At 30.4% G+C, this 26,215-nt stretch overlaps 1 protein-coding gene across 5 annotated transcripts in view; it reads left to right on the top strand.

Moving 5' to 3' along the window:
• Positions 1-311: 311 nt before the first annotated feature.
• Positions 312-26,215, top strand: part of LOC116771268 (Ig-like and fibronectin type-III domain-containing protein 2) — an 82,045-nt gene continuing 56,141 nt past the window's right edge. For 4 of the 5 annotated variants that reach the window (XM_061523111.1, XM_061523110.1, XM_061523109.1 and 1 more), the window contains exon 1: positions 312-467. The gene's annotated coding sequence lies outside the window, so the exon portion shown is untranslated. The remainder of the gene's footprint in view (positions 468-26,215) is intronic. The other variant, XM_061523108.1, reaches the window with a different exon arrangement.

Below are 26,215 nucleotides of genomic sequence, written 5' to 3'. Positions count from 1 at the left end.
TTATAAGTATTTATTAATTTAATATTAAAAAAAAATATTGTTTATTATATAATATTGTGACATCACGTCTCCAAACGACCCTGTCAATGACTTGGTTGCGAATGAAATAAAATTGGCACTTACAAACAACAGCACCACACAACGAAACCGTTTATAAACAATTCTAGCCTCTAGCTAGTTATAAATAAAGCCTGCTGATAATTTTACTATTAACATTTTTATTTTGGTAGCAATTAAGCTGATATAAACAGGCGATCATTGTTTTCAGATTGCATAGATGTAAAACTGTTCAGTTTGTGCGCGAGCTCTTCGTTCAGTCGTCTCGCGTCGGCCAAGCGGCGCAGACCCGTTGCTTGTATTATAATTAATTTATAATCGAATTACGCTGCGAGTGTTTATAAATTGTGCTTTCATTTTTTTTATTTCAACTGTGCATGTGCCAGGATTTTTGGTAGCGATCCAAAAAGGTTTGTTTGTATTTTTTTTTAATCTACAATCAAACGATTGTCAATTAATAAACATTTGTACAATCGTTCGCATTGTTATTATTGTATTGTTTATCTCTTTATTTATGTAGAGAACAAAAGAATCGTTTATTCATAAATCGAATTCTTGTGATGCTGCTTGTTATAAATTATATAAGAAAATAATAACAAAATTATATTTATTAATTCTGTTTTGCTATTTAAACTTTTTCTTGATTCGGTCAATTGACTTCACTTCACTTTCCGTTTCCTGCAATAGAGCGACTACAATATTTCATTATTTTTTTTTATTCAAGTAGGAAGTTAATACAGTTCGAGTTTTAATTATTTTCAGTCATAGCAAAAATAAAAGTAAACTTCAGATGTTTATCGTTAAATTGATTTATGATATTAATCACTTAAAAATAATATTTATTGTATTGCTTAATTGGAATATAGTTTAAATTTGAGTTCCTCATATCGTTTTACTGAACCAGTTTTTCATATGGGAATTGTTAAATTATATATTAATAGAAGATGACTATTTGTTATCATAAATAAATAAACACGCAGTCTCACCTGAATGGGCCATTGTTCGTTTGTTTTATATGCTTTGAAATTATAACACACTATTCAGAGGCTGATATTATAATATATGAGTGTTATAGACTGTGTCTTATTGATTATTATCGTCTTCATTCTCAATATCTACAAATATTGGGTTGAGAAAAATATATGGGATTTATAACATAGGAGGGATGACGTATACAGGACAAAATTAGAGATGGAAAATTGTTGAATGTTCTAAACAAAGAATAGTATCGACACGAATAAGGCGAAAGGCTATTCGATTCTACTATACTTGTGTTTGTATTAGAAATATTATGATATCAAATAAAGGGCATAGCCGGATAAATATGGGAAATCTGCCCCCATGGCTTTTTTGACTCACCCTCAGGGGATCGACTTGGTATCGAATAAAAATAATTCACCAAAATTTTTAGCCCTTTAACTCAAACCGCTTTCGAGATTTTCGAAAAAAACATGTTTTTTCGATTGTAATTTTATTTTTATACTAAAATTCGGAGTTAATCAATGGTGATTTTTTTCCTTATTCTTAGGAGTTTAAAACATGAAAAAGTAGTATGATCATAGTTTCTTAAGGAAAAGCCGATTTTTAACGAAGGACAGAAAATTACAATCTTTTTTTTTTAGCATTTTTGAAATATGTAAATCACCAAAACTCGACAGAACATGCCTTTTATACCCCTCTAGTTACAGGATTTTTTTCAGATTTTTTGAAGTGGTGGAACAATGTCAAAAAATTAAAAACTCTTTTTTTCCCTTAAATCCTGCGTTTTAACACATTTATTGTTTTTTTTTTGCTTGAAAAATACGTAAAAAAATTTTCTTTGCTCATAATTCATACAATTACATTCCTTTTCAAACATTTCTCATCATTTTACTAAACAACTATTACGTAAAGACTATAGTTTTCAAAACTCGCGCCAAGTTAGCGTTTTAGAGTGTATGTGAGTCAAAAAAGCCATGGGGGCAGATTTCCCATATTTATCCGGCTATGCCCTTTAACGGATTGATATTTGAAAAATCGAAAAAAAATTGTCCAAGATATTGTTACTGCTTATGTTTACCGATTTTTCTTCATCTGTACTCAACATTGATTGAAATTTGGCGCCAAAAAATTGACCTTTCAAAACGAAAATTATTATCGTTGAAAAAAGTAAATGTAACACGTAAATCATTACGTCTTGTGACTTTAGATTTTTAGGTATTTATTATAAAAATGTGTGCATTACATATAAAAACACACGTATCTTATGAACAAAAGATGTAAAAGTAACAGGAACGAGCCGACTAGTCGCAATAGGTTCATTCATACAGACAGCCTGTTTTGAAATGTCATTTACAAAATATACATACATATACAGTTATATGCACTAAACCAGACGGTTTGAGCGCGTCATATGCTATATGTAGGTATACCATAAGTAAAGTCGAATGACATACTTTCACAATATATCATAGGAAAAATTAAATAAGAAAACTATTGTAACTAAATCCTAGCTCACGTTCTCACATTACCGTCTGTTTTCTCAGAGCGCTTTGTTTCTAAATAGAAAGTCGGTTTACTCTGAGAAAATCGGTCAATGTCTTATCGAAAATAGGGAAGGAACCCGTTTATAACATTTGGTATTCACAAATGAAGGGTATATAATTATATTTTTTTTGAATTGAATCATTAAGAAAAAAAAACAGCACAAATTTTTTTTGAATCCAATTTAGAAATAAACAAATAAAATAGTACTTTATATTATAAAAAATATAAAAACTCCAATCATTTTCGGTAAGCAATCTTTTGAAAATTTATGATGTAACAACTCAAGTTTAATGAAAAAATAATTACAATATATTATTCGTATACCCAATCGAATAAACAACACAAGTTGGAACCGAAATTGAAAATATTTTTTGATCAGTTTACTTCGCGTCCACATTACCATCCACGGTGCAGTGATAACTGAATCACGCCTGTTTAAAATACCTCTTAATTACAAAGCGCATTTTTATCTTTTTTTGTATCATCTCGAAGGTCATGACCATTTCCTGTAGAGCCGAGCATTAGTAAACAATAGCTATCATTAAAACATGAACGTAATGCCATAGTCGCTTAATGGACATCATTAAAATTTTTTGTTTATCTAAAATTACATAATTTTCACTTACATTTTTGTCTATTTTTTAGTTTAGAGCGCAATAAGACCTGTCTAGCTTAGCTTTAACTTCATTCAAAATGTCTACTGTACATATTTATATGTCGGCAAAAACCTATAGTAAAATATATCTTTCAATTATGTGAAAACAATTAATTTAATAGTTTTTTTTACTTGATTTTAAAAAAATATTTTGGTACTGCATTTTAAATCATTGCATCTTAATACATTTTTGCTATCTTTATTACATATTGTCAGGGAGGAATTTGTTACATGTTTTGTTAAATCAGATCTGTATATTATACCGGTGAACGTGTTCGTGTCTTTCTGTATGTGTTTATTTGGAATAAATATATATTTTTGTTGTCTAGTGGCTGTTTCGAGTATGGTCCTTTAAAAACAGCCAACTCACAGTCTCGTAACTGTCTCGTATAACATATCAGATTCAAAATTCGAATATCGACTACCAGTTTTCAACATCACTAAACATTATCACAACGTCCTAGAGATATATAAAGTAACAAATGTATTCCATTTTCAAAATGTTAAACAAAATATTTTCCTCTATTCCTGATTAAACAAGCTGTATTTTATCAATTCTCTACAATACTACAGATAATACATTAACACTCTGATCTTCCATTTATAACTCTATACAATTTGATGTCACTCGAAAATTCTCCATATGAAGTCTCAGCCTACATTTTAAGGAAATGAATTGTTAAGTTCAACGATTACACCTCGGAACAAGGTTCTACTCATTAACCTAATTTCAGGCTTTGTAAGAACTAAGACTCTTTCGTGACGTTCAGAAGTAACAAGAAAAATGGCCAGTCATACATTACACGCTTACAATGTTGTTATGTAGAATATTTTCTGGCTCAGACTTTTATAAAACATGAATTCATATTTAGGGGCTTCAAGCGTATAGTACTTTCTGTATCAAAAGTCACGTGCTTAACCTATATCTGGCAAAATGTGTGGGTTTATAAAGTTAAGTGTTTATATATGAGATCTGACTTACAGTTAATGAAGGAAAGCACTATCGAAATGTGTTCTCGGGAGAGGGCATAAGACACATTAAACCTCACCTGTGCCTTTGGACCAGGAACCGAATCTTATAAGTATAGATAAATTAATTCTACCTAATTAAATTGCTGTTTTTTTTTTGTATATAATAATTCATTGACTACTCACTGTGAAGTCCTCGGATCATGCCAAGTCAGTCAATAGCAAAGTAATTGGTCTTTCAGGGATGTTGCTATATTTGTAAGGAAATGTTTGTTTCAAACACATGAAATCTATTGGTCGAAAGCGTTCAGGCAATTACAGTGCCTATTGGTTTGTAATAAACATCATAGCGGTTTGGATATTGACTGATGACCTTTAATTTGACCGTGCAAGAGCCTTCATCCGTGAGGGGTCACGGCAAACGATTAGTCAGTCTGACTGACACAACAATACATTAAAAAACTATAGACATCTATGGACAAAAGTAGTTTTGGACTACAAACAATAAACAAAAGGCACTCTCTACTCATTCTAAACTCTTATCTTATTATAATGTTTATGTTCATAAAATTAAGTCTGAAGTATCCAAAATAAAGTATTATTTTCCTCGTATTCTCTCATCCAAATAAAAATTTGATCTTCATAGTTTTTTAAATACAATAATAATAAGAGCCGATGAATAGCATGAAAATTGCGTTTTACATATGAACAAAATTAATAAATTGTAATTAATATGAAATACAACTTCATCCTAATTAAAACGACGTCTTCTATAATGAACACAGAGTTACGTCGTGTTTTAATACATTGGTTTATGAAAGCCACGTTGTTGTTTTAGTTTAAATTATTAATATTTTATCTTTAGAGTATTATCGGAGCTATAATTTTGTTTCGAATTTTAATTTATTCAAATAGTTTTTATATTATATTCCAGATGTACGGGATGTGTGAGGTTTTATCTTGATTGGAGAACATTTTCTTTAAAAGAAACGAAATAACAAAAATACACTACTAGTTTAGATACATATGTTCTTATAATGAGATCTAAGACTCTCGCGAGTTTTGTTCATTTAAATGAAACTAATATATTTCGGATGTGAATCACATCTCGTTGCTGAAAAGTAACTGAAACGTCGGGATTATGTTGTTTTTAAAATAATAAAATCCGCGTAGTGTATCCGAAATATATTAGTTTCATTTAAACATATGTTCTTAATTTAGATTAATTCTAACTACATCCAGTCTTAAATTCATCTGATTTAATAAGTTGTTTATCGGGACGTCGTCCTGAAATTATATTATTACAAAAAACTTTCTCAATACCAAATTCTCAATGAAAATGAGTGAAAACGTAGTCATTTTTAATGTTCCCCGAACGACATGGAGAATGAGAAATTAAGGGAAATAATCATTTCTCAAAGGCCCACGTAATTGTTACGGCGATTTTTACAAGCAAATATTAAAAAGGAATTAGAAAAACAGTCTTTGAATCGTCTGGGATTATATCAAAAATTCTTTTGACTGCTTAATATATTTCAAAATCAATACGATTTGATTATCGAATAGTAATTGTTTTATATAATAATAATTTTGTATTGTTCATAAAAAAATACATTGATAATTCAGCGTAGTCGTCACAGAATACATAAGTTTTAGAGCTGTATTTTAAGTAAAGCCACATTTAATAACGCAAATGTTCTAAGTAGGCCGTCTAGAATCTAGATAACAGATAGGAACACGCAGATTTACTGTTACAAATAAATATACGATATAACATTTATAAATTATTTACAAAAGAATACCTTTTTTAATCTCAAATATAATCGATTTCGATATTTATATTACACATCAAATATAACGAGCAATTTTACATCATAAATACGTCTGGCTTAAATCAATTTGTTTTAAAAAATTTACAATGGCCTATTTATAGAAAACCGTTTTCTAAATATTTGAAAGCTTAACAAATATGAACGTATCCATTAATTTATATGCTTTCGCTGTTACGATACGATAATACCTATACATGTATGTACACATACGATGTATCTTAATTTTCCTATTATTAATGTTTAAACAAACAATGATGATTCATCCTAGATGTGTGATTGCGTTTGTTTAGATCGGACGAGTCTACCGTGATTCAGATAAGCAAGGGCCCTTCACTCAGATGGAATGGTATTTGTTCAAAATTTGTGCTGCCTTTGCATTAAGTCGAGTAGTGGATTGTGATTTGGGCTTAGTTAACTAGCTTACTTAGCTTATGTATGACATATGGAAGCGTGGTGTCACAAACCAGCGTTAGTTAAATAAAAAAGTACATTTTATATTAATATATTTACTTATATTTAATGAAACACAACCCTAATGAAACACAAGATTCATGAACGCGTCAACAAAATTAATTATGTTTTTAAATCTTCGTATCAAATAATATTTTGATATAGGAACATTTTTAAATTCTGGGTTTTCTCAATTTCTTGCGCTCGTTTTTATTGTTTACCACATCATAGTTTTTTGCGGATTTAAACCGAGTGTTTTACCGGAGGTGGTTTTTTTTTTTTATTTCTGTTAGTTATGAAACATATACATTATGAGTTAAGCAAATTTAATATTTTTAACAAAGCTTCTATATAAAGAAATTAAAATTAATATAAATTTATGTTATATATTTATCTAGAGTAAAGGAGGCACGGACCTTGTTCAAGACGTCATTATTTCATGGCATTGTTGATAATAGCCAAACTCCGTCGGACGCGATATCACCTGACAAGTTTTGATTGATAATTATAGGGACTCTGCCAAATATCTATAGAATTGGACGTCTAGTATTATAATATAATTTACAAATTATCATAAATATGCGATATTGAAATTGTAAAGAAAGGCATCGTTAAATAACATTGAATAGTTTATTTATAACTTAACTAGACATATCCATGAATAAATTATTGTAGATTATAACAGCTTCGTTATTTTAACGACAATATATAAGCTTTTTTGTAAATAAATTATAATCAAATACCAAAGGAACATGGCCGCTCGTGGTACATGAAGGTTTTAGTTTCGAACGGTTGTATCTTATTAGTTTCGCAAATATTACAGAGGAAGACTATGAGTATCCTTTACTTCTAACACAGATTATAACGATAAAAAAATATTGAAATAAAGTAATTTAATATTAATAGGAAATAGTAATATTGATTGACGTTATGATTTTCTTTTCACTACACACTGTTTTTGTCGATTAGAAAAAAATGGCGGATGACATAACAGTTGTTAGATACAAGCCTCATTTAAATGAGATATAAAAATATAATGCGTTATTATCTTAAAATAGTACCATTATAATAATTGATGAACTAGCCGGTTGCTTCAAAACTAGCGAGGTCATCGCTGCAATCTATTGCACAAAGGGCGCCATCAGTCGGCTATTTATAAATATGAATTACATTCTCATTAGTTTTTTCGGTAACTTAATGATTATTTAACAAGTGCATGTATTATTTTTATATTGGCATAATATGTTGGGTAGTTACATGTTTGTATCCACAATAACGTTAAAAAGTCAACTAGCTACAGGTTTGCACTCAATTCATTGGTCACATAATATAATAGGAGAGCTTAGTTAAAATTGACAGAGATTTATTACTCTCTACGAATAAAAATTTCATAATATTTTTATAATATTGTACAGAAAGAACAAAAAATAGCTGTCAGTACTACGAAAATATTAAAACGCTATTATTATAGAAGTTTTCAGCCAATCTTCATAATTTTAAACATTGTTTGCGCGGTTTTCGTCCACAGGTTGAGTTTCACAATAAATCAGGCCTAACGACTGCGATGAATACTTGAGGGAACAAATTAAAACGAATACCTTTCACTCACAATGCCGTTTGGTTATTGCTATGAAAATATACGTTTTAATAAATGGGCAAAACATTTTTTTAAAACATGTCTTCGCTAACGCGGTTAACATATTATTAAGCTTTGAAGGATTTATGATAAAGAATACAGCCCGCGTAATGTTGCTTAAATTTGAGAGTTTACCAATTAACTTAGTTACTGGAATTTAAAGGAATCGTTGGGTTGAAATCAAATTGTAAACTAATAAAACCTATTCTAAACGAAAACATTGTTTTAATAAAATATTTCATGTGTTTTTCTCGTTTCATCTATCTTAATATTAAATATTTATTTAGGTCAAGTGATGTTCTTCTACGATAAAACATTAAACAGGCAGATATATTTTCAATAGCTTATTTTAAGAATATTTGAATGAAATAATATTGTATATTCATTTGAAAAGACTTTACAACACAAACGCTCTTTGTAGATTTAAAATTGAACCAAACTTTATTTAATGGACGTATTTACGTCGATTATTTGGACGTATTTACGTCGATTATTTGGTGTAATTTTATTTGCTTTTATCTGATAATGATACTTAGAATGATAAATGCTCTGAATCCCGAACGTAAACTGTTTGAAATTATTATTTTTCCGTGCTTTTAATATCATTATGCCCACAGTGAACTCAGGGAGCTATAGGCACATAATTCCCAACTCGTTTCAAATCTATCACAATTCGTCAGCCTTAATATGACAAATAAATTATCTTTGATTTTAAAGAACGAAGTCTTTGTCTCGACGAGAAGAAAGATATTGTTATTGTTTATGACAACAAAGTGACATCAGCAGGGAAGTTGGCACGCGCTGTGTTAATATGGCATCCTTCCTGGTTTTACCTGCATACAAATAAAGTATTCATAACAAACGACAGAGATATCAATCATGAAGGTTGATAAAGACAATTAAATGTGCAACCAATTTAAAGACAGACACACACAGACATTATATACATATTAATTGTGTATGTGTGTGTGTGTGTTTAATAATAATGGAAGGGAAATATAGATTCAATTTTATATTTTTCACTTTAGTTAGTTGTTTGTAACTATTATATATGTTAATAGGGACTAGAGTTCATTATGGTGGTAGTCACGTAATAACTACATTCCTTTATTCTCAATCAAACAAAATTTTATTCCTTTTATAATTTATATTGCTTTCATAGTATCGAAAGGGAAAAATGATTTATTTTCCGAAATTTTGTCTTTTTTATTTCAAACTACAAATTAAATAGCAAGACCTAATATCATATATTATTAACAGTATATTTTTAGGTTCAATCAGGTGAGCTAAGTAAGGTCATTAAGATTTTAAGAATTAAGACTATATCGTGTCCTATATAATACGACGTTTTACACCAACTTCTGTTTTAAAAGCTGAAAAACTTACCAAGACTTACATAAACCTTTAATAAAAACATGCTGCTTAAGATCCTCTTTTTATTCCTTACCATCCAGGAAAAATTACGGGATTCTCGGCTCAGTACACTTTTCAGGAAAAGGAATTATGTATATGTTATGTAAAATTATATAATATTATATATTTTATATGCATTTTTATAATAAAAAATATAAAGACCATCGACTGTCGAAACAAAATATATATAACTTATTACAATATTTTTATTTTAATATTATTGTAACATTGTGTATGACTACAAAAGAACTATTCAGCTTTCAATAAAACAATGGAGTGTCGAATTACAGGGAGACTTTTTCTTTGGAAACGCATTCACCAGGTTCAATAAAGCCTTTTCTTTCAACCTTTTACATGTCGTAATAAAATGAGCTCGATCTGTTTAATTTAGAGTAAGTTGAAGAATTAGTGACGTCATTTAAATGAAACTAGTATTTTTCGGATAAACTAAGCGTGATTTATATTTGTAAAAAACTTCATACTCCCGACGTGATCACGGTCACTGAAAAGTAACCGAAACGTCGGGAGTATGAAGTTTTTTACAAAAATAAATCACGCGTAGCTTATCCGAAAAATACTAGTTTCATTTAAATGAATAAAACTCGCGAAAATCTTAGATCTAATGAAACTAGTATTTTTGACATCAATGTTATTATGATCATGACTATAAACGCCTTAAGTAGATAGCCTGATAGTATTGTTAACACAACGGTAGTTTTTTAAGTAAATCATTAGAAAAAATATAGGTCACTCCAACGTTTTAACAATAAAATTTTTTAGTGATTTCAGAGAGTCCTTTTAAAATCGCTATTAAAATGGCTGTAAAAACGGGAAATAAGGTTCGGCTTCAACTTTATGTTCACTTAGAGTTTATTGCTGTATTCACTTATGACTCTTTTAAACCGTTTGATAAAACTATACACCATGAAATATACCATACTGAAACGTTAATTTGTTATACGTTGTGTAAATAAAGTGATAAAAATTTAGGAAACATATTGTAGTTGTTGTGTGCTTTAATCCAAGCAGGTAGTTTGTATAAGTGTTGTACTTGTATTTATATGTCGTAATATTTGTGTTATGGCCAACGAACTGCTAATAATATAGCAGAAGCGTTCAAGAAGCGTTCAATATATACGAGCGTCTATAACAGTTTTATTTGGCTCGAGATTGCTTTTGCCTTAAGGTCTTTTAAATTGCAAAATAAATCAATTCATTTTGTTTTGTCCGTATCGATTTAAATTGAATTCAGATCCGCGGTGTACTTTCCTGGATACACAAGACGTCAGCTTCATTTAAAATGTCAATAAATGTAATATAAATGTACACAAACGTTGTTTGAATCTCGGAAAATATTGTCGCGGAAACGAATTCATAAGTCCGAGTCCAGATTGATTGAAAGCAAACAATCGCTGGAACGTCGAGATCAAAGCGTCGATGTGAAACCAAACGAAAAGTTTTCAAGTAAATAAAATTAATTATCTATCATAAACATAATTATAATTTTGTTATAACAACAAAGTAGGGAAAATGTTTGATATAAAAATATTTAAAATGAAAAATTCATCGATATTCCGCTGGCAACAGGTTTATAGATCAAATTAATCTTAATCGACGTTCAAGTTATTTTACGCTGTGATTTAACTATGCAAAGTCAGTTAGTTAACAGTTTAAAACGTGATTCACGTTCCCTCTTCCCATGATCACGGTTGCTGAAAACTAACCGAAACGTCGGGAGTTATTATTATTTTTAAATAATATAATAACGCATAGTAATCAGAATATATTAGCCTCATTTTAGTGAACACTCGCTAGAGTCTTAGAATTCATTAGCTAACAATTTCCTCTAATACATTGAATTTCATATACCCTATAAATTTCTGGTGACACGATTAAGTTCCGCCTAGAAGGAATAATCCCAGTTGATATATTTTTTATTAAACATCCTGACAACGGTCGGATACGATGGCTGATTAAGTTTTTGTTACCGATTTAGTACCCGATTCTCCTTACGAATGTACGTACACACATACGAAATTAATTACAATTTATACATATGTATAATGGAATTAACATAACATTCTAGTTCAATACTAAAGCAAGATTTATATAAGAATTTTTATATAAGCAACAAAAGTCAAAACTAAAGAAATAATTTACATTGGTTTTATAACTTTGTCTGTCTCCGTGTACTATGACGTATCGTTCAAATACTAATCGAAACCATAGCTAAGCATCATACTGACATTGTCGGGTAAAAAAAACTTTATATTAGAGCGAAGTGGAAACCAAAAACGATAAAATAAAATGTAACTATCAAGAAATAAAAAAGTTAACGTCTCAATGACCATCAATACACATTATATGTGAAATAAGTTTACGCATTTTTATAGTAAATAACTAGCGGTCGCCCACATGTAGTCAAGCCGAAGTTGTCACTATATTTGAGCAGGAACGGGAAAGGTTTGGGATCACTTACTCAAGTCATTCAATTGTCAAGCTCGATTTAAAAGGGTTTAGTTAGGGACGAATGCGAGAGACGGTATTTAGAGGACACTTTAATTTGAATTGCAAGGAAAGAAAGAAATCCTCTACAATGTATCTTTTGATTTAAATATTTAATTAAAAAAAGCGCTTCTTTGTCCGTCTCCTTAATTAAATGTTTTCTTTTTTTAATTAAAAGTATTCTTGGTTTTATAACCGTGTCGATCTAGTGATGTATTCTTCACATAAAGAGTTTGGAAATTCTAAAGAAATGCCATTTTAAGCTTTTTATATGTTTGACCTTTGAGCAATTACATACTTTGAATTTAAAATGTTCTTTCTAAAAACGTATCCTATGTTCTTATCTGTGTCATTGACTAACATAGTCAATGACACAGATAAGAACATAGCTTGTCCCTTTAACATTTCATTAGTATTATATTAGTATCAATAGTTTTAGTGTTGTATTATTAAATACTTATCACATTAGTGACGGTGAAGCAGTATAAAATTTTATATCAAATGAACGTAGTTTAAGGAAATTTTATTTTCATAAGAAATATTGATACCCTAACACGTTTTTTTTTAAAACGCTTTCGGAAAACCATTAACGTTAGACCCAATAACGTAAGGGTTCCGTCGCTTTGTGGATTTTTTGATGCTTTGTTTAGGCGCATCTTGATTAAAGGCTTTGACAAGTGTAATCAAATTTTCTGAAAAGGGTCCGTTAACAGCCGTTCCGCTTGTGATGTGCTTACCTTCCACGTTCATAACGCTTCCATTATTTTCATATAAAATATCGTCATGTTTTTTTTTTGACGAATTATAATTAAGTAAAAATATAAATATGATTTTTTTTAATAGATTTTTAGGCCAAAAAAAGGCCCAGGTGTTTGATAGATTCCAGCCATCTTCTCTATTGAAATTGGGATGTTTTTTTTAATTTTAATAGCCTCGCGAATTAATCTCGGTATATACTTGTCTTCCCGAGCGAGGATTTGAGGTTTATCAAAACGAATGTAGTGGCCTGGTTTGTCCATTGTGTGTTCACACACTGCTGACTTCGACGCGCGCCTGTTTTTGATGTCTGAGATGTGTTCCTTAACCCTTGTACCGATGCTCCTCTTCGTCTGTCCAATGTATGACAAGCCACAGTCACAGTCGAGTTTGTATACACCCGCTTGTTGTAAAGGAATGTTACTCTTGATTGGTTTCAAGAATTGGCTCACTTTCTTATGTGGTTTGTAAATAGTTTTAATGGAAACTCTTAGGTTATGGGATTTATCCACAAAAACAAACGTTACTTTCAGCGATCAAATTATATTTATTAAGAGAAAACGTATTGACAAGAACACAGAGTTAACAAAAAGTGACATCACACAAGTCGTGATGTGAATGTTAGTTCAAAATTGACAGCGACAGTGACAGTGGCGCCAAATTTAAATTTTCAAGTTTCTTTTATTAATTCTAATACTCCCACTAAAATTTAACTTTATTCTTTACACAATATTTCAAAATTCTCAAAAAAAATATATAAACTTAACCAAATATCTGATCTCTCAGATAAACAAATATTTGGGTTGATAGGGCTTTTGTCAAAATATCTGCTAATTGCTCTTTACTTGAAACATAATTAATTTTGATTAAACCCAATTCAACCTTTTCCCTTATAAAGTTATATTTAACATCTATGTGTTTTGTACGTTTATGATAGACAGGGTTATTAATAAGTCTAATGGCACTTTGATTGTCTACATACAATGTGACACATTTAAAACTATCACCCAAGTCTGCCATAATTTGCTGCAACCATAAAATTTCTTTTGCAGATTCAGAGGCTGCTACAAATTCTGCCTCAGTTGTGGAGAGAGCAACGGTCTTTTGTTTTTGACTAGACCATGTTATTGGTCCACCATTCATTTTAAAAATATAACCCGTTGTAGATTTACGAGTATCTACATCACTAGCAAAATCAGAGTCTGAATATCCAATCAGATCACTGCTTTCTCCATATTTTATACATAAATCTATGGTGTTAATAAGGTATCTAATTATACGTTTAACAGCATTTACATGTTGTTGACTAGGATTGTTTACATATCGGCTTAATACATTCACTGAAAAGGAAATATCAGGTCTAGAAACAGAGCTCAAAAATAGCAGGCAACCTATAGCCTCCCGATAAGGAAAGTTAACAACATTCTCATCTAGATTCTTTGTGATAATAACATTTACATCTGCTGGCGTACTGGCAGCATTTGCAGTACTCATACAAAATTTATCAATAATTTCCTTTATATAATTTCTCTGATAAATACAAATACAGTTATTTTTTCGTTCAATTTCCATTCCCACAAAATATTTTAAATTTAATTCTTTAATTTTAAAAGCTTTGTTTAAGTACTCTATTATTTCTTTAATAAGTTGTTTACTTGAGGATATTACAAGGGCATCATCAACATATATTATTAAGAATACTTTTATTTTATCAAAAGTGCCAACATAAACATAGTTCACTCTTTTGTTCATATATTGATTCAAGTTTCAACATGATTTCTTTAGCAGTTTCACAATTTTCAATTAATGTGATCTGACTTAAATCCATTGACGAAGTTATTATAAACATCGCCATGCCATCGTTTTTCAACCACTCCGTACTATTTCCTTCTGGTTTCGGTATAGAAATATCAATTCCTTTTGCTTTCAGAGCACACTTAACTTGAAATTTCCACTGTCGAAAGTTATTTCCATCAAATTTTTCCAAATGCATTGACCGCGTGGGATCCATTTTGAGGTTATTCTCTCGGCCACAATGTAACTTTTTCTTTGTCTATATTTCTTCTTCACTTTTATTTCCAGAGTTCGCTGGGCCCATAACCTCTTAGGTTATGGGATTTATCCACAAAAACAAACGTTACTTTCAGCGATCAAATTATATTTATTAAGAGAAAACGTATTGACAAGAACACAGAGTTAACAAAAAGTGACATCACACAAGTCGTGATGTGAATGTTAGTTCAAAATTGACAGCGACAGTGACAGTGGCGCCAAATTTAAATTTTCAAGTTTCTTTTATTAATTCTAATAGAAACCTTCTTCAAGATGTTGCCTATTCTGTCAGTAACTCCCTTCACGTATGGTAGTATCGCAGGTTGTCGTTCAACTGTGGGTGGCTTCAGGTGGTTCTTGCGATGCAGGCGGGGCACGGGCAGGTTGTTGATGGTGAGAGCATGTTTTACATGCTGCAGCTCGGCCTCTAGGTGGTCAGCATCACAAAGGTGTTGGGCTCTCTGTAACAAAGATTTGCCAACGGTAGCTAACTGTATAGGGTGGTGGTGCGAGTTACCGTTAGCAACTACCGGTAGCTACTATAACGTAGTAAATCCGAATAATACTAGTTTCATTTAAATGAATACTCGCGAAAATCTTAGATCTCAATAAAAAATATGTAATCCAATTTTTTCTCTTTCAATTACACTTTGCGCTGTTTATCATAAACTAGTATTTGCCTGCAACTTCGGAATTCTGAATTAGAAATTTGATTTATAATATATATTATATATTATATAGTGTGTTAAAACAGCACGTATGATTACCAACCGGCGACAACTTTCATGGTTACGTGAGTAATGAATGTTATGCCCTGATCCTGTAATAACTAGATAGAAACTCGGTATAAATTATAACCTGAATCTTATTTTGATGGCCAAGTTACAATACAACACAGTTTTACTAATATGCGTTAAGTAGTTTTATTTCAAGAAAGTCACAAGCATTCATATGTCCTTACTTACTCACAAACTTCGCATTTTCGATATTTGATTAATAAAGCGCTTTAGCGCATTCAAAACGCTTTATCCTTGAACTTGTAACACACGGTAAGAAGTAGATTGAAACACTCATACACCACAGGATGCGTCCATTACTTCAGATATTTGTTCCTTTATTATCCTCTATTACAAACCCAGCTATTGTCAGCTCTGTCCCACTCGGGCCTTTTGTTATTAGATTGAAAGAAATAACCGAATTGTCAAAACGTATTCAACATTCGTATGTCGAAATTTACGTTACGAGTATTAAACTGTTACGAAATAAATGTGTAACATTTAATACGATATTAGTTGAACATTTCGCAAAATGTTATAATTCCGGTCTTCAACAAATATTTGATTAATTTTCATATTAAACTGTCGGATATTACAGTCCAGTCGTAGTTAAACCTGATTGCAAATCAACAATTTCAATCTGTTGTTAAAAAAAAAAAAGAAATACAAATAAAATATCACAAATTATTTGATATATAATTTAATTAGTTCATCATAAATGTTATTATATTAAGCATGTATATCTTGGACTATGAAAATTCTTCGTATACTTGTTCCTTGATAATTTTTTAAAGATTTCATTAAAAGTTTGATGCGTGGTGCTATTATTATCATTTTATTTTTTTATGCCATAGGAGTCTTGCTAGTCGAAAATAGATTAATTTTTAAAATTTTCCCGCAATCACTATAAACGTAATGAAAATTGGAGGATAAATGATCGATAAAATTTCCTGAAATTAAAAACCAACAAAAAATTAAATTCCACGTCATTGGCAACTCTTTTCGAAAGATAAACTCCGTTATTTCAGTTTGTAAGTCACTTGACTGCAAAATATTCAGTCTGTATAAAAATATTAACAGTAGGGCATACACGCTGCTGGATACGGCTTGACTACGATCGCTTGACTTAATGCTATATCAAGATTAAAGTCTGTCTTATCATTACAAAATTAATATTTCGTTATGATGTTTCCAAACCCATTTCGTGTACAGTTTAGAATGTAGTAGAAAGATACAAAAATTTTATCTTATCGCATTTTGGAAGCAAATACACTTCAATAGTAACAAGTGTAGACAATTTTATATAGACCTAACAAAGAGACAACATATTCTCTATAGTGATTTTATTACACAGTTCGGATTCCACACACTTTCTTGGGAGAAAATGTCCGGGCATTATTATTACAGTGCATTTTTATTTATGCCGATAACAAAGCATAGAAGAGCAAAAAGGAAAAGTAGAAAAACGTAAGATAACTTTGTATCTAAAACATCTATATATAGTATTACAAAATAAATACGTTTTATAGAAAAGAATCGTAATGAGGGGATCTAGTTAAAATTAAACCTACCATCCCTTACTGATTTCGTAACTTAGCTAAGGGTTAGTCCACATTAATGATGATAGGTTGGAGTCTTTCCAGTAATTAAAAGAGTCCGGAATTTAATTTTATAGACGACGTGCTGGGATAATTACGTTTCTAACGGTAATTATATTTGGGAGTCGGCTTGATACCAGTCTAATTTTTAGTTCTTAAAGAATTTCAAAAGAGAAATGAGGTTTAATTAAAGTTTTTTTTTTTTGTAAACTTGATTTCGAATATTCTCATCGAAGCTAATTTTCATGTTTAATTTCGCTATATTCAGTGTACGGGAACCGCAAAACCGCTGGCCAACCACAAAATGAACTGTTTCACTATTATGAGCTAAGGAATCTACATTCATTATTGACAGTTTTCTTTCGTTTAATATATATTTTCTACCACTAGATATATGAATTATGGGAAATGATTTAGAAATTCAAAATTCTTGATCCAATAGGAAAAAAATACATCGAAATTTGTTGTCTATTTGTTAAGTATGTGGAACACACTTTAAAGAGTTTTAATAATTATATAACCAATGTATTTATGTATGATTATTTAAAAAAAAAAATCCCTATTTAAATAATAAACGGACATAAAAAATATTTTTTGGTTACATTGATTATAATTCAAGTAAAAACTTTAATAAACATTTTTATTGTTTCAAGTTCGTAACATAGAATCTTACCTAAAGTTGACATGTATTAAAAAGACGCAATAGGTTTTCTATAAATACAAATAATAGACTATCTCAAACTATAAGCAAGTATTTTCAAATTATGAAAATGATCTGATATAAAAAAACAAAATTCCATATCTCTTTCATCCGGTAATGCGAACAACAGAGCAGCTCGGAAATCGATCTGAGAAAATACATCCAAATCATTGGAGGTAACCAATCAAATTAAAAGGAAAATAACAACAACAATACGATAAATGTATCATTCGTTTGAATCTAGGTATCGGTTAGTTTTACAAATGAATCCCACCAAATCCGATTACTGATGGGTTTTGTATCTTTGATGTAAATGAGAACATTAGTAAGGATCAACATAGCATTGCTTCTGCTGAACAATCTGACCGAATGATGGCTGTTATAAAGTAAGGGAAATAATTTCTGCTCACATTCAATTAAAACGGACACACGGACTCTATCGGACAAATCTAAGAGACGCTGTTTCAAATAACTTTGAGTTTATCTTAAAATTATAACTTTAAAATTGAAACGAAATATATTTTAAGATTATTTCGCGATGACGTCATAACAGTTTATTGATAATATCTCAAAGTAAAAGTTAAGTATAAACTGTGAATACCTTAGTGTAAAGGAAACAATTAATATAAACTTGGCAGTATCAAACTTTTAAATCCATCCCATCAACTAATTGCCCGATCAGTTGGCCAACCAGCGGCTCAACTCGTTGCTTACAATTACCAAGTAATTCGCTGTACCGATGGAATACAGAATCAACATATCTCTTCGTATATCGAAGGGCAAGGTATTGTTCATATTTAAATACTGTTTCATAAGATTACGTAGCTAATATTTCATTCGACTTTTAATTAAAACATATTTTGGAAAATAAACTTTGTAATATAAGGAATAAAGCGTATAGTGAAATGTTTACATTTAGAAATGTACATGTTTATAAGAGATTGCGCTTAAAATGTTGATTTAATTAAATCTTGGACACAGAACTTGATCGCAGCGGTGTTAGAATTGCGGATGTGTTAATAGATTCAATCACGTCACGCCGCCTACTACTTATTATATGCATTGTAGAAAACAGAATAATTTGTTAAAACTAGACTTTATCTAGAGGAGCATAACAGTAAGGCATTTTCAACGTTAAGGTACCCCTTTTACTTTTTGTTTTCGCAGTACACAGCAATTCCACCATTTATGAGACGGAATACATTTGCAATATTTGCTTTCATTTGTTCAATATTTATTCGTAACAAACATGCAAACGTAAAGATTGATTCAGACCAACTCTCTTTATTCTCAGCTCCAGATGCATTAGAGTATTTTTATTTTTCTTTTAATCTAAATAATTTTCATGAAACTTCTGTGCATGTTTTTTCAAAGGGTAATTAATGCGAATGATTAAATTTTTTTCTGTTTTCTTGTTTCAGGTAAACAATTAATCACTCAATGGAGAATTCGCTGGAGGTTTGCAATCAACATTACTGCAATTTTAACATTACCTTTTAAGTCACTAGCATTTGAATATTAAATAGTTGGGAAATATTACAAAACTACGACAGTTGTAGAAGATTTATAACAACTTTGGTATTTAAAATTAAAATATAATATACATATATGTATATAAATATAAATTAACCACTCATTGAATTGTAATTTATAAGGACACACAAAATTCATTTGCTTTCTCAAATAAAAATGATTTCTTTGCTCTGTTTATTTTTGTGAGGCCAGTTTATATGGATTATTAACAAATACATCACTATAAAACATGTTTGCTTATTAAGTGAATTATTGTTATCGCTCATGACGTAAAATTATTTGCTTACAAGTTATAACTCTTACAATTGTGCATCGCATTAGAGATGATTATTATGGTTAGTAAAATTTATTATAGGGAACATCTCAAGAAATAAAAAATTATACATAAATTTAAATGAAACTAATTTATTTCGGATACACTACGCGGATTTTATTACTTTAAAAACTTTATAATCCCGACGTTTCGGTTACTTTCCAGCAACCGTGATCACGGGCAGACAAGATGTGATCCACATCCGAAACATATTAGTTTCATTTAAATGAATAAAACTCGCGAAAGTCTTAGATCTCATTATTGTACATAAATGTTAACGTGACATATAACGGTGTATTGGAAATAAATAATTTTATCAATATACGTACTAATGCTGTCTATTAGATTATGAAAATTTATACGCAATTATATCAATGCAAATATTCATAATTGATAGAAATTATCACAGCCATAATCCCAGCAGATACTACACAGAGACACATAATTTCGGGGACGGATCTGCGGTGCAATTGATCCCCAAAGACACGTAAAGGTTAAGGGCTGAAGGGATAAAATCGCTTCTTTATTACCCATTTATATTTAACAACATCATACCTGACGAAAAAAACAATAAGGTTATCATATTTCAGAGTTGTTTTAATGATGCTCATTTAAAATTTTGACTACAAATCTAAAAATAAAAAAACACTTTTATAATAAACAACGTATCAAGTGTCTTAGTTAAAGTAACCCTGTGTATAAAACATTTAAAGTGAAGAGTTTACACGAAACAATACTTTATTTCTACTTAAAATTTATAATTGTGACGGAAATAACAAACAAGAATTTCCCTTTTCAACTCTCTGTATATTTCACTACCTATATAATTAAATTTTTTAAGAATACTTAACTTACAACAATCTTACAACAATTTAAATTTATGTTTATGCTGTATTTTCTGAACGTCAGCACGTCCAACGATTATCATGTAACTAATAATCTAATTTATATCCTTATTTTTATGCAAATTCCTTTAATTTGTTCATCAACGCTCGAATTAATGTTTTTAATTGCCCTCGAAAGTAAAAACCTGTTTCTCCCTACTCACCTTGTTTCGCTTTATATCCCGGCTACTTATTAAGCGGGGGCTTACGAGGCATATTTTAAAGTTTTGTAATTTCGCTTTCATACCTTAATTTAATGGCGCTTTTTCTTTGTAAACAAAAATAATACTCGTTCCGCTATCGCGACCCCCGCTTGTGAACTTGCAGAATGTTTCCATTGTGTTTTTTAAACTTTTTTAAAACCAATTAGATTTATCAGCACGTATCTCAGTGGTTTTGACCACGAAAATAATTTTTGACTGTCGTTTGTGAAATGGATTACGTAACATCAGTAATTGAGGTTGTAACAGCGCTCGTACATGCGACACAAGCTCTTGTTTATCTTTTGGGAACGGTCATTTGTTGAGTGACTTTAGATCTAGCTAAGTTCAGTAACATCGGGACGATATACTGTTGTATTAATAACTTGAATGTGGATATTTATTAGTAACTAAGACTCAAGACTGACTCTACAGCGTTTGTTTACAATCTTAAAAATAGTTTTGCTCGAAAGCGTTTTTATTTATTACAAGGCTAAGTCAACACACCTCGCTGAGGTAGTTGATAGTGCCGTCGTCGGTAAATAGTTGGATTGATAAGAAAACGTATTTAATATATGACATATCACAATTACCATTTTATCAAATTAAATACCTTTCCACTACAATTTAAAATTCTGGGTTCCGGAGACATTTCCCTTATAAAATTTATTTAAACACGAGTTTATATATGAGATTTGAATTATGATTATGTATATTTATCACTTTCATTGTACAGTAAAAGAAATAGTGTTCGTTACAATACGTTCTAATTTCCTATACAATCCGTTTGGCATAATACCTTTATCACAAGTTTGCATCCGCGAATTAAACGCACGGTTTTATGTTTTTCACTTATATATATACTTTCGTTTTTTTTTTTTTATTATATCCGAATGTTTATTAATGAAACTTTTAAAATCTTCTACATTTAGTTGCTAACTGTGCTTGCGACTAACTCGAAATCATTTACGTAAGTTAGCGTGAGTTACCAGAGCCCATTTACTTCTGGTACAAGTTACGAAATTACGAAGTATTTCGAACAGTCAAAATATTACTTAAAACTCAAAAAATAATAATGTTGTTGTATCATAAGGTAATGAGGGTACCTTTTAAAAAACCTTCATTTATATATTTTTTACAAAACTACTATATATTTGATCTTACACTTAACCTTCACATTGTTATCATTGAGTAACTTGTTTACTTTATTTTGCACAAAATATATAAAAAGTATAAAAAAGTAATCAAATAATACTAATAAGAAATAACGATAGTTTATTACAAAAAAAAAAATTTACCTAATGTCCATCGAAAGTGAATACCCATAAAGAAATAGGAAAATTGTTCTTAACCACTGACAGCAGTAAGATGTCAAATTAAAGTTTTATTTGAAATAACAAAACGCTCAAGGCTAACGTTTGCGCCGCAGTTGGAAGAAAGCGTTTCATTCAGTCCGCGTGTGCGTGACCGACGGTTTCCGTCTTCAAGTGCGAATTGCGTAATTATTGTCCCAGTTGAGTGGACGTCTTTTGTTGCCTCATTGACATTAGTTCCAAATCACACTAATATGATAACCGCGATGAAATTGTTGATATTATTATTTTAAAATTTAATTAAATTTCTATTAAATTTCCTTAAATATATATAGCTCGCACATAAGAATAACATTAATGCGGAACAGAAAGAAAATAACGCTGACGTGAGCGATTGTTTGCATATATATTTTTTAAATTTCTGTTTACAATGTTCATTTCACTGTTAGTCCAGGCAGAGGAAGTAGCAGGAAAAAAGTAAATATCACGCCACATACACAGAACTTGTTAGTTTGTTTATCTAAGTGTTGTCTTATAAGTATATACCTACCTAATTTAACTCTTTTGTTTGTAGTTTATTTATTAAAATTGTAATTTTCACTTGAACCTTGTTAAAAAACGAATAACTAGATTATGACAGAGGAATGATAACTTTAAATAAAATTTAAACTGAATATGTTATGAGCGATCTGTAAAAAAAAAATACCAAATAAAGAATTCAATAACATTACATTTAAATCTTTAATGGAAACATTAAAAAATAAAAAAATCATCTATTTTCACGGTGTCTGGTTTTTTTTTATGTGAAAGATGGCAAACGAGCAGACGGCCTACCTGGTGGGCAGTACTGACCGCCGCCCTTGGATCCGCAATATCTCTGTTACGGATGCGTTGCCAACCTTGGTTTTTTAGAAATAGGGAGGGGTGGGAAAAATAAATGACAGGAAAAGGTGGGAATAAGGAAAGGGCAACCGGCTCTCTCACTCATCGATTGAAACGCAGGGTTGCGTTCTTGCGTTCTAAAGGCTACTTCAAGCAGATCTTCTGTGAGAGGGTGGTACTACCCCGGTCGAGCCATCCCATGTTCAATCTGTAGTTTCATGACTACAGCTGGGCTCTACCACTTATAAAATTATTACATTAACATTTACATATTTATTTTCATCTCCGACATTTGATGATGTCGAGCGAAATTTAATATTATATCTTCAAAACTATTTACAAATATAATTCTGAAACTTTTACATTGAAATTATTTCCTTCAAACGTATTAATATGGTACAATTACAAGACTGGGAACGGTTCTAAGATAGTTTGGAGTGTGATGAATAAGAGATTGATATTGAACGTAGTCGCTAAACTGAGTAAACATACTACGAGACATGTCGTCTATGGCTAGTTCATTCATGCGACTATAATTAAATATTTCAGAATAACTATTTAATATAGAACTTTATTTCAAAGAGAACTATTTTCTGTTTTAACTTACGTATTTTATTAATGTTTTAATTAGTTTTCAGGCAGCGAGAATTGCAGTTCATTTTTGATGGCTTGCTTGAAAACATAATTGTTCTGGTCAATCTCCAGACACATGATATGCACAAACAGTCTTTGTTAACATTGAGCAATATTATTTCAATAAAAACCACATACACATACAAAATATATAACAATATTCTACCTTAGTTTGTTATAAAAGATCTTTAGTTTATAATTCAGAACCCCCTGGTAAATTTTAGGACGGATCAATCATTCCTCGAGGAATTCTCATCGAGTTCAACACGTAATGAAATAAACGTAGACATAATATACGTTGCTGAACCGTAAGCGAGACCGTTACATAATATATCATATAAACCTACCACCAGTTAGCGTTCGACATCAAAATGAGTTTAATTCGACTACAGAATATAAATGAGAACATTATTCAGTTGCAAAATGTATATTAACTTATATATATATAAGTTAATATATATAAGTTAATATACATTACATTTACAGTACATTTATTTTATTAAGAGAAAAATAAAGAAATAATAAAATATTTTCTCAGACATATCTGCATATACCATAGTAGAATCATTATGTAACATTATCCAAGCAATACAAGACGAGATAGCTGATCAATTGTTTTAATAACATCAACTGTATAATGAAATAAAGTATTGAGATGTCCAAAATATTTTGTAATTTACAAGACTCCACTCAAAACAGACACGTGTTGTATAAACGGAGAGATCATGGAAGATCCTGTAGTATTATTACAAGATCACGTTTGCGTTACACTTAATTGCACATAGTCTGAAGCACCTGGTTATAAAAATAATAGTTTAAAAAAACTAAAACAACACGCTTTTATCAAAAATCCAACTAAAAAACAGGAAATAAAATTTAATAAATTTAGATTAAGAATAGTGTAAATAAAAAATAAATGTACATTATTGTAAAAAAGCGTGGGGTGCATTTACAGTGCATTTTTATGATATTATCAAAGTAAAGATCATTCTACTCATCTGTCAATTAAATGTTTATAACTATTGACCTTCTCCATGCGAGAAGAGGCTTATGCTCAGCAGTGGACTTCCGATAGGCTGATGATGATGATGATGATGAACTATTGACACTATGCACCCCACGCTTTTTTACAAAAATGTACATATAATTTTTATTTACACTAATCTTAATCTAAATTTATTAAATTTTATTTTACATTTTTTAGTTGAATTTTTTCGTTGGGTTTTCCATAAAAGCGTGATTTTTTTAGTTTTTTAAACTATTATTTTTAAGAACATGAACCGGGCCAGACATTAACTACGCATGCGTAGTTCGCACACTAGCTCTATCTCTCTTACTCGCATGCAAAGGATGCGGAAAGGAATTAATTAATCCTGGTGAATCTAATTGGGATAATCGGATTTTTTAATCGAATTATTGCATTGTCAACGGTCTTTGACAGGTGTGCAAAGTTTCAATTAAATCTGATCGGTCAAAGTATGGCAAAATCGAGCTCAAAGGAGTCGGTTACAAACATACAAACATGCGAACATACAGGTGAAGCTAATATAAGCGTATTAATAACAGCGATTTGCATCACTCTTATGTGTATTTGAAACGGTATCAAATATATTTATTTTTGTATTACGCTCTTGAATTATTTAATATTTATTTAACTTAAATATTCTTATAAATTCATATTATTTTGAATGTCAGATAACAGAAACTGAAGAAATAGAAGAAAATGTGATTTTTCGCTCACTGTTTGAGAGTTTTTATAAATTATAATCAATATTACGCCTTTTATAACGCTTTAACAACTTAACGGAACGTCACTTTATGTTGACACACGTCCGAAGTCTAAACTTATTATGACATTAGGATAAATATAATTAAATGTTGTTTATATTTCAAACAATTATAGTGAAGTAAACAAATAAAATAAATCAATGAGGCTGATTAAACCTTGAAGCCTCACTCGAGCTCTTTATTGTATGTATTTTATAAGTACTCCGTTAAATTTATTTTTACTATATTTAATTCGAAGCGATGCCCAAATTAAGTACGTCACAAGTGGTTACCATTCTCGCGTCTAAATCAAATCAAATCCGATCTAATCTTAAAGTTCATGCGAAATTCCAGTTTCATTTCAAAGTGCGACGTTGTTCAGGTCACTGCTGCTTATTTAGTTCTAAGTATCAACTTGACACAGTTCTTACTTCATAATGCCAGCTGGTGACATGAAATATATATTTACGGGCCAGTAATTTATTTTAACTAACATCGGTGAAAGAAATCCACCGTACAAATGATAGTTCATAAAGAGTGTTTACTTTAGTATCACGTGTATATAAAGTAAGCTTTGAAGTAATTAATATATGCTCTCATTAATTAACTTACTGAGGTCATCGGCCAGTACATGAACGATATTTGAACACACTTATAAGTATTCTCGAAGGTATCAAATAAGCACTTATACTCCAAGCCGTTCATGTGTCGGAGTTTTAATTAGTACAGAATATTCATGAAGTTATACAAATAGAACGGACTTAT

This window comes from Danaus plexippus, chromosome 17 (genome assembly GCF_018135715.1).
Source record: "Danaus plexippus chromosome 17, MEX_DaPlex, whole genome shotgun sequence".
NCBI classification, from domain to species: Eukaryota; Metazoa; Arthropoda; class Insecta; order Lepidoptera; family Nymphalidae; genus Danaus; species Danaus plexippus.
The sequence above is the reverse complement of the archived record's forward strand: the minus strand, read 5'-3'. Positions and strand labels throughout refer to the sequence as shown.